General features: G+C 41.4%; 1 protein-coding gene across 5 annotated transcripts in view; it reads right to left on the reverse strand.

Annotated features, from left to right (window-relative positions):
• smad1 (SMAD family member 1) overlaps positions 1–9,369 on the reverse strand; it is a 24,915-nt gene extending 15,546 nt beyond the window's left edge. Inside the window, exons 1-2 of one of the 5 annotated variants that reach the window (XM_021619417.3) lie at positions 9,171–9,261; positions 7,519–7,819 (exon numbers count right to left, since the gene is read on the reverse strand). The gene's annotated coding sequence lies outside the window, so the exon portion shown is untranslated. Of the gene's footprint in view, positions 1–7,518; positions 7,820–9,170 lie in introns of all 5 variants that reach the window. The other 4 variants (XM_090187630.1, XM_021619416.3, XM_021619419.3 and 1 more) reach the window with 4 other exon arrangements.
• Positions 9,370–11,223: the final 1,854 nt, after the last annotated feature.

Raw genomic sequence — 11,223 nt, forward strand, 5'->3', positions numbered from 1 at the left:
TGCTACTACTACTATTACTACTGCTGCTACTATTACTACTACTATTACCACTACTGCTGCTACTACTACTACTACTATTACCACTACTACTACTATTACAACTGCTACTACTACTACTATTACTACCGCTACTACTATTACTGTTCCTACTAATACTACTACTGCTACTATTACTACTACTACTACTATTACTACTGCTGCTGCTACTACTACTGCTACAATGACTACTACTATTACTACTACTACTGCTACTGCTACTATTACTACTGCTACTATTACTACTACTATTATTACTACCGCTACTACTATTACTATTCCTACTATTACTACTGCTACTACTATTACTACTGCTGCTGCTACTACTACTGCTACAATGACTACTACTATTACTACTACTACTGCTACTACTACTATTACTACTGCTACTATTACTACTACTATTATTACTACCGCTACTACTATTACTATTCCTACTATTACTACTGCTGCTGCTACTATTACTACTGCTACTATTACTACTACTATTATTACTACCGCTACTACTATTACTATTCCTACTATTACTACTGCTGCTGCTACTACTACTGCTACAATGACTACTACTATTACTACTACTACTGCTACCATTACTACTACTTCTACTACTGCTACTATTACTACTGCCACTACTACTACTACTGCTACTATTACTACTACTTCTACTACTATTACTACTACTACTACCATTACTACTGCTGCTACTACTACTACTATTATTACTGCTACTACTACTACTACCATTACTACTGCTGCTACTACTACTACTATTATTACTGCTACTACTACTACTACTAGTACTACTGCTAGTACTACTACTACAGACTAACAGGCAGTGATGGTTCTGTGAGAACAGGTGCTGTTTATAACAGCTGTGTGTGTGTGTGTGTGTGTGTGTGTGTGTGGCGGGGTGCCATTGGAGGCCTGCTATTGCTAACCACTCTAACAGGGAAGCTGAAAGCTCCTCCTATATTTAGCCTAGCCGCGCAAACACATTTACTCATTTAAAAAGCAGTGTAAGGGGAGGGGAGAGGTATGTATGCGAGGGTATGTGTTTTATTGTATGTGTGTGTGTGTGTGTGTGTGTGTGTGTGTGTGTGTGTGTGTGTGTGTGTGTGTGTGCGCATGTGTGTGTGTGTGTGTGTGTGAGAGAGAGACAGATGGAGAAAGAGAGAGATAAGCCACATCAAGGTAAACCTGGGCTTGAGGGCAGATATCCTCTGTCTGGCCTGCTGCTGACCAGGGCCAGGCCCACTCCCATGACACCACATTGGAGCAGCATTGTGTTTCAGCCATATGGGAGGAAGTACAGTTGAAGTAGGAAGTTTACATACACCTTAGCCAAACACATTTAAACTCAGATTTTCACATTTCCTGACATTTAATCCTAGTAAAAAAAATCTCTGTTTTAGGTCAGTTAGGATCACCAATTTATTTTAAGAATGTGACATGTCAGAATAGAACTCGTTTTACTGTGGATATAGATAATTTTGTACCTGTTTCCTCCAGCATCTTCACAAGGTCCTTTGCTGTTGTTCTGGGATTGATTTGCACTTTTCGCACCAAAGTACGTTCATCTCTAGGAGACAGAACGCGTCAACTTCCTGAGCGGTATGACGGCTGCGTGGTCCCATGGTGTTTAAACTTGTGTACTATTGTTTGTACAGATGAACATGGTACCTTCATCAGACATTTGGAAATTGCTCCCGAGTATGAACCAGACTTGTGGAGGTCTACAATTTTTTTTCTGAGGTCTTGGATTTCTTTTCATTTTCCCATGATGTCAAGCAAAGAAGCACTGGGTTTGAAGGTAAGCCTTGAAATACATCCACAGGTACACTTCCAATTGACTCAAATTATGTCAATTAGCAGAAGCTTCTAAAACCATGACATAATTTTCTGTAATTTTCCAAGCTGTTTAAAGGCACAGTCAACTTAGTGTGTGTAACCTTCTGACCACTGGAAATGTGATACAGTGAATTATAAGTGAAATAATCTGTCTGTAAACAATTGTTGGAAAATTGACTTGTGTCATGCACAAAGTAGATGTCCTAACCGACTTGCCAAAACTATAGTTTGTTAAAACCTGTTGTGACTAGGGGGCAGTATTTTCATTTTTGGAAAAATAACGTACCCAAAGTAAATGGGATATTTTGTTAGGACAAGATGCTAGAATATGCATATAATTGACAGCTTAGGATAGAAAATACTCTAAAGTTTCCAAAACTGTAAAAATATTGTCTGTGAGTATAACAGAACTGATATTGCAGGCGAAAGCCTGAGAAAAATCCAATCCGGAAGTGCCTCGTGTTTTGAAAGCTCTGCGTTCCAATGCGTCCCTATTGAGCAGTGAATGGGCTATCAACCAGATTACTTTTTCTACGTATTCCCCAAGGTGTCTACAGCATTGTGACGTAGTTTTACGCATTTATGTTGAAGAATACCCGTAAGCGGCTACATTGTGTAAGTGGTCACCTGATGGCTCTCAGAGTGACTCTCGCGTAAAATACAGAGGTAGCCATTTTTCCAATCGGTCCTACTGAAAAACCAATTGTCCCGGTGGATATATTATCGAATAGATATTTGAAAAACACCTTGAAGATTGATTATAAACAACATTTGCCATTTCTGTCAATTATTATGGAACTAATTTGGAATATTTTTCGGCGTTTCCGTGACCGTAATTTCCGGTCGATTTCTCAGCCAAATGTGAAGAACAAACGAAGCTATTTCGCCTACAAAAATAATATTTTTGGAAAAAATGAACATTGGCTATCTAACTGGGAGTCTCGTGAGTGAAAACATCCGAAGCTCATCAAAGGTAAACGTTTTAATTTGATTGCTTTTCTGACTTCCGTGACCAAGTTACCTGCTGCTAGCTGGACAAAATGCTATGCTAGGCTATCGATAAACTTACACAAATGCTTGTCTAGCTTTGGCTGTAAAGCATATTTTGAAAATCTGAGATGACAGGATGATTAACAAAAGGCTAAGCTGTGTCTCAGTATATTTCACTTGTGATTTTCATGAATAGAAATATTTTCTAGTAATATTTATGTCTTTCTCTCTGTCTCTGTCATCACCACCACCTGCATAGCAGCAATGTCACTTCCAGTTTAGGCCTGCAGGTCTCTCCACAGGTGGAGAGGGAGAACATTCAGAGGACTGAAGAAGAGAGGACAGATGTCTCTCTCTCTCTTGACTTTTCCATGGGTGGACAGGGGGATGGGAAGGGTTATGATTGGAAAGGGATGGTAAAAACGTTGTCTCAGTGTTGTTATGTGATCTTTACCTGACCTTTACATGTATTCTGTATACCAGTGGAGACTGCTGAGTGGAGGACAGCTCATAATAATAGCTGGAACGGCGCAGGTGGAATGGAATCAAACACATAGTACCATTCCACAAATTCCACTCACTCCATTACCACGAGCCCGTTGTCCTCAATTAAGGTGCCACCAGCTTCTGTGCGGTATACATATACAGTACCAGTCAAAAGTTTGGACACACCTACTCATTCAAGGGTTTTTCTTTTCTACATTGTAGAATAACAGTGATGACATCAAAACTATGAAATAACACATAGAATCATGTAGTAACCAAAAAAGTGTTATATTTTAGATTCTTCAAAGTAGCCACGCTTTGCCTCGATGACAGCTTTGCACACTCTTGGCATTCTCTCAACCAGCTTCACCTGGAATGCTTTTCCAACAGTCTTGAAGGAGTTCCCACATATGCTTAGCACTTGTTGGCTACTTTTCCTTCACTCTCCAACACATCTAAAGGACAGATTTCTACCTGTCTAATGTCCATTGCCCGTGTTTCTTGGCCCAAGCAGGTCTCTTCTCTCTGAACTTATCCTCTGCAGCAGCGGTAACTCTGGGTCTTCCTTTCCTGTGGTGGTCCTCAAGAAAGCCCGTTTCATCACAGCGCTGGATGTTTTTTGCGACTGCACTTGAAGAAAATTTCAAACTTTCTAGAAATGTTCCAGATTGACTGACCTTCATGTCTTAAAAGTAATGATGGATTGTCATTTCTCTTTGCTTATTTGAGCTTTGCTTATTTGAGCTGTTCTTGCCATTATATGGACTTCGTCTTTTACCAAATAGGGCTATCTTCTGTATACCACCCCTACTTTGTCACAAGTGACTACCTCGTGAAGCTGGTTGAGAGAATGCCAAGAGTGTGAACAGCTGTCATCAAGGCCAAGTGTGGCTACTTTGAATAATCTGTTTTGTTTAACACTTTTTTGGTTACTACATGATTCCATATGTGTTATTTCATAGTGTTGATGTCTTCACACTTGTTCTACATGTAGAAAATAGTAAAGAATAAAGAAAAACCCTTGAATGAGTAGGTGTGTCCAAACTTTTGACTGGTACTGTACGTTACAGTACCAGAAAATATGTATTTTTAAGTTGTAGATTTATTGTGTATTTATGACTTTGTAAATGGTAAATTATTGAATTTGAAATAAACCATTCTCTCTCTAACAGGTTTCCCTGTTTCCCGCCATTCTGGGATGAGATTCCCTTTCCATGAACGGAAAAGGAGATCAAACTAAAAAGCAATGATACACAACTCAATACCAAAGACAGCTCTTGTCTGTCAATCTCAAACACAACCCTGCTTTGATGGGCCAGTCAGACAGTCAAACAGACAGTCAGTCAAACAGTTGGTCAGAGAGTCAGTCAGTCAGATAGTCAGACAATCGGTCAGATTGTCAGAGTCAGTCAGACAGTCAGATAGTCGGTCAGATAGTCTGACAGTCGGTCAGATAGTCAGTCAGACAGTCAGTCAGTAAGTCGGTGAGATAGTCAGTCAGTCAGTCACTCACTCAGACAGTCAGTCACTCACTCAGACAGTCACTCAGACAGTCAGTCAGTAAGTCGGTCAGATAGTCAGACAGTCACTCAGTCAGACAGTCAGTCAGTAAGTCAGGCAGATAGTCAGACAGTCAGTCAGTCAGTCACTCAGACAGTCAGTCACTCAGACAATCAGTCACTCAGACAGTCAGTCAGTTAGTCGACAGCCCATCTCACCACACGCTCCAGACCAGCTGCAAAAAAAACAACTCGTAATCCAATTCAGATGGAGGATTCCAGGAAAGTAGAGAGTGATAGACTGTAACAGGAACATCTGGACAGACAGGGCTCTCTACACAATCACCTACTGTCAACAACATCATACACTTGGATTAGATCTTCTGGATTTCTCCAGTCCAGACCTTACTTGGGTATTTCCAAACATGAGGATCTGAAGGGAATAGGTGTGACTTTCACTCACAATTAAAAACGGTATGTTTTATTTAGCTATTTCAGTCAAAAAAAGACAGGACGTTTCTTCTGTCAATTGCCATCATTAGAATCTACTAATCTCCAACCTGAGGAGGATCTATAATGTATGACCGATATATGATCAGAGTTTGATCAGCATTACTGTCACGCTCGTCCTCTTCTTCTGACAAGGACTAGCAAGGATCAGACCAAAGCGCAGCGTTGTACAGCGTCATGACGATATTTATTCAACTCAGAACACTAAAACAAAAATAACAACGAGAATGATACGAAACGAAACAGTCCTGTCTGGTGACATACACAAAGACAGAAAATAATCACCCACGAAACACAATAGAAAACAGGCTCCCTAAATATGGTTCTCAATCAGGGACAACGATTGACAGCTGCCTCTGATTGAGAACCATACCAGGCCAAACACAGAAATAGCAAATCATAGAAAAACTAATATAGACAACCCACCCAACTCACGCCCTGACCATACTAAAACAAAGACATAACAAAAGAACTAAGGTCAGAACGTGACAATTACTGTATGAAAAAGGAAAAATGGATTGTATTCACGCTTGAAACAGACAATGCTCATATGGGGTTGTCTGTGGACCAGTCAAAATAGAATGGGGCCGGTGTTGTGCCCTACTCTGGACTGTATAGAATGGGGCCGGTGTTGTTGTGCCCTACTCTGGACTGTATAGAATGGTGCCGGTGTTGTTGTGCCCTACTCTGGACTGTATAGAATGGGGCCGGTGTTGTGCCCTACTCTGGACTGTATAGAATGGGGCCGGTGTTGTGCCCTACTCTGGACTGTATCGAATGGGGCCGGTGTTGTTGTGCCCTACTCTGGACTGTATAGAATGGGGCCGGTGTTGTTGTGCCCTACTCTGGACTGTATAGAATGGGGCCGGTGTTGTTGTGCCCTACTCTGGACTGTATAGAATAGGGCCGGTGTTGTTGTGCCCTACTCTGGAACTCTGGAACGCTAACCCATTGGTGAGTAGTTAGCATAGCCAGGAGTTAATGGGAGTCAGAGGGATCTAATAGGTTAGCCCATGATCACATGTCATTGACAAGGCCTGTTAGCCTGACCTGTGCCATTTCAAGCCTGCTCTAGCTGCTAGCCACCAATCCCTACCAACCCCATTGATCATTTTGCGCTAGCTGCTTCAGTCAGTGCTGTTAATCAATTTAGGGGCCGGGGCTGTAGGATGAGGAGCCAGTAATGATGCTCTCTGCTCTCTCCCCAGAGACGGGGCATTATAAAGAAGTTACATTATTTATCAGCAGGGCCTGGACGGGGCCTCCATTAGCCCCCACTCAATTGAGTCGCTGGCTATGAAGGGAGGAGTGGATGGAGAGAGGAATAAAGAGATGCAGAGAGATAACGAATAGAGGAGAGAGGGATGAAGAGAGGTAAAGAGGAGAGGAGAGGGGGATAAAGAGATGGAGAGAGATAACGAATAGAGGAGAGAGGGATGGAAGAGGAGGGTGTGTGTGCATGCGTGCGTTCGTGTGTACGTTTGTGTGTACGTGCATGTGCAAGTGTGTCTGAGAGAGAGAAAAAGAGTGAACAGAGAGGCCGAGGGAGGAAAGAGGGAGAGAGAGAGGGTAAGAGAGAGGGGGAAAGAGTGAGGAGAAAGAGAGAGGAACGAGGGAGGAGAGAGAAGGGGGATGCAAATTCTCGTTAATACACACACTGTCTAGCCTCTCGGCGTAAACCTTCCACTTCACACAAGAGTGTTCCCTCTAACTGTCAGCTCAGCAGCCCAACACAAATAGTGACTGTATGGCCTCGTTGTGCTGTCTCCCTCTCACTCTGTGTGGCCTGACCCATCGCCATGGACGAGGTGTGTCTATTCCATGTATTATGTGTTCATTAATACACAGATAACAATCATCAAGTACCAAAACTGCACATCAAAATTCTAAATGTGTTTCGGCACGCAAGCCCTCACGAACTAGGCCTACCCACGACACCACAACACCCAAACAACCATACCTCCCCAGCCTCTACAGTAGACAGAAATAACCAGACAGACAGACAGACAGACAGACAGGAAGACGGAGAGGTTTTGCCCTTGGTGACTACACACAGCATTGACCCAGGAGGTCTACACAAATCTAGGGTCAGTTATCACACACGCACACACATCCACCACACCTCACGTTAGCCACAAACATAACTCACCCACTGTAACCAACACATGGGCTTTCAATCAGCTATCCCAACCATCCCAGGCATTTGGGGTAAGCGTTGTGTTTGTGGTGGTTGGGATGGTCGGGAGGACACCTCAGGCCAACACATCATGAGGGGTCTGGGATGGGTCGGACATATAGAGAAGGGCTATTCTGAGGATGCCTCTGTCTGAATGGAGAATGATGTTATGGCTGGAGACTGGAATGTGGTTAGCTTGTTTATTCCTATAAGGGGGAAATGTCTCTCCAAGTCCACCATGTGCTGTACCAGACTGAATACAGGAGATGTCCACCTATAGATGAACAGAAGAGGAACTGAGAAATGTGCCATTTCCTCTGTATAAGATCTAGGTTAAATGTCTTAAGCTAATAAAAATACCCCATTCTCTGAGATAATATTGCATATGAATGATCAATATCACTATCAACACTAGGATTTAGAGATACAGTACACATGTCCCTTTCACTCCTTCTATTATCCTGTCTTTAGCGAACCCAACAGCTATCTGTTATCAGACCATTGCAGAAATATCACATCTTTATAACTATGTAACACAGGCATTGCATCACAATCGTTATATCTATTTAAAAGTTTGAATAAAGCCAAACTGTCAGTCTACAGTGTGCCCCACAACAACAAAAAAACAGAAACAAATAGTTCATTTATAATAAAACACAAACCTGAATTTGACAAGAATGCTGCAGGATTCAACAATTGTACTAAATCATGGACAAGGACAAATTCCAGTCCTTTGAGTAATCTGATATGTCATCTTCAATGATGTCAGGAGATCTGGCCCTGCTGCTCAGGGTCTCACAGTCACACAGGCTCGCTCTGCATCCATGAGACATGGAACACACACACACACACACACATACATATGTGCACACAATGCACGCACCCTAACACACGCATGTGCACGCGCGCGCAAACACACACGATGGAAAAGATAGATAGCCTATGTTGATTATTTAAAGCAAGTAATTTAGCAATGAGACACAGCTTCCCTCCAAATGGACACTGACGTTGAGATGAAGATCACTGTTAATATCCAATTAAATATCGCAAATCTTGGTTTTGCATCTTGGTTTTGCTGCTACATCCATGATGCATGAATTTAGATCAAATAATCTGCATGACATTTACAGATGGAAAGTTAACATGTGTGTCACAAATGTGATGTTGATACTATTTCTGAGTACAAGAGGCCTACATCAGTAGCATATTAGATTTAATCACAACAAATACAGATGGACAGACTGATATCAAACATCATACCAACACAATGCATCACAAAGGTTAACCATCAAAGCAGACTGACACATTGAAATACACACATTGTGCACACACACTATTAATATTGTTCACAAGTACGTGTTCCAACTGTAGAATACACGACAATACAATGTTACAAATATGAAATTAATCCCACATTCTACTAACGTTAATTGCCAATCAATCTCTGTTGCCAAATATGATAGACAGAAAAGTTTGAAGCTTCAAAATACATTTTCACTGTCTCTATCCCTTTTAAAAAGTTGCAAATACTATTTTCTTATAAGCAATAGATCTAGTCAACCGAACATACTCATTCCCCCAAGATTGTTGATGTTTTGACGGGTGAAAAATAAAGTTTACAGTACCTTATAAACATCTATCAAGCTCGCTCTCAACGCTCCCATACTATACAGCTGCCTGTCTCTGGTCTCCTCGCGCTGGCGTCAGGGAGTCGCTGGGCCGTCGCACCCTCCGCGGAGCGCCAGTATCATGCCGCGGGATACAGTTTGGGGCGGTCCGTGAATAACAAGACCTACTTTTACACATCTAACATTTTCATGCACTGTGGAATGGATTATGTAACTAAAACACTGTATTCTTTCGTGGAGTTTTTTTAAAAAGAGGGCTAGCTCTTTTGCTATTTTGGCAGTGGAGACTCTAGCCAAGTTGATTGCCTGTAGAGGACTATACACTCGTCTGACTCCTGTTTCTTGTTAAAATATACAGTTATGTGCTGCATCTTTTATGTGCAAATTGCATGAATGAGAAAAGAAGTACATTTAGCATATTTATTTTACAAAGCTGTGAACATTTTTGAGGGTTTGATTCATTGTGATTAGATAGCAGAACATTTTTGCAGATGGATTGGCACAGCTGTTTTTGATGAACAGTTGCATTTATTCAAAAGATACATTAATTGCCATTGATGTATTGCGGATTCAACAAAATGGCCACACACATTCACACACTGTCAATAAAGATTGTGATAATTTCTTGTCGAAGGAATGCATAGAATAAATTATAAATTAATGCATATAATCGACATAAAAACGTAGGTTATTCTGGTGTAATACTATATAATATAGTAGTTTAGGCTATTTAGCAGACGCTTTTATTCAAAGTTACTTACAGTCAAGCATGTATACATATACATTCTTATATTATACTGAACAAAAATATGAACACAACATGCAACAATTTCAAAGATTTTACAGAGTTACAGTTCATATAAGGATATCAGTCAATTGAAATAAATAAATTAGGTCCTAATCAATGGATTTTACATGACTGGGCAGGGCGCAGCCATGGGTGGGCCTGGAAGGGCCACTTGGGAGCCATGCCCAGGAAATCAGAATTAGTTTTTCCCCACAAAGGGGCTTTATTATAGACAGAAATATATATGGTCTCAGACGATCCCTCGGGTGATGAAGCCGGATGTGGAGGTCCTGGGCTGGCGTGGTTACAATGTGGTCTGCGGTTGTGAGGCCGGTTGGACGTACTGCCAAATTCTCTAAAACGACGTTGGAGGTGACTTGTGGTAGAGAAATTAACATTTAATTTTCTGCCAACAGCTCTGGTGGACATTCCTGCAGTCAGCATGCCAATTTCACGCTACCTCAAAACTTGAGACATCTGTAGCATTGTGTTGTGTGACAAAACTGCACATTTTAGAGTGGCCTTTTATTCCCCCAGCACAAGGTGCACCTGTGTAATGATCATGCTGTTTAATCAACTTATTCATATGCCATACCTGTCAGGTGGACGAATTATCTTGGCAAATGAGAAACGCTCACGAACAGGGATGTAATCAAATGTGTGCACAACATTTAAGAGAAATACATTTGTTCTGCATATGGAACATTTCTGGGATCTTTTATTTCAGCTCATGAAACATCGGATCAGCACTTTACATGGTGCGTTTATATTTTTGTTCAGTATATATTCAGTTACCAGAATATGCCAATTTACTATAGACCTAATATAAGCAAGTTAAAAATACACCTTCTGGATCAGTAATCTCTTGCAAATATGAGAGAGACCCCGATAACACTGGTGTGGTTATCTGATGGAACTGATCTGAACTTTTGAACTGATCTGTGCTAAGCTTGTTCTTAGTTCCCCTTCTTTGATTGTGGCGCGATAAGCACTATTTATGTACTCGGGAGAACTAAAGTGTCTAAGGCAAGTGTCAACACAAAGAGCATGTTCTGTCATGTCCTCATATAGGCTACCATCTCAAATGAACACCTTGCTCTAGGGGCTAGGCCTAAAGACAGTGTTTTAAAGTAAAGTGGAGAATGACAGCTGTGTTACAACTTAACAACAATGGGCCTGTGTTAAATGTGGGGAAAGACGGCTTAGTTTGTATCAACCCTCATTTTGATTGTTGCACTGTCAGAGAGAACGAAGCTGCAACGA

This window comes from Oncorhynchus mykiss, chromosome 10 (genome assembly GCF_057628025.1).
Source record: "Oncorhynchus mykiss isolate SJ-2025 chromosome 10, ASM5762802v1, whole genome shotgun sequence".
Lineage (NCBI taxonomy): Eukaryota > Metazoa > Chordata > Actinopteri > Salmoniformes > Salmonidae > Oncorhynchus > Oncorhynchus mykiss.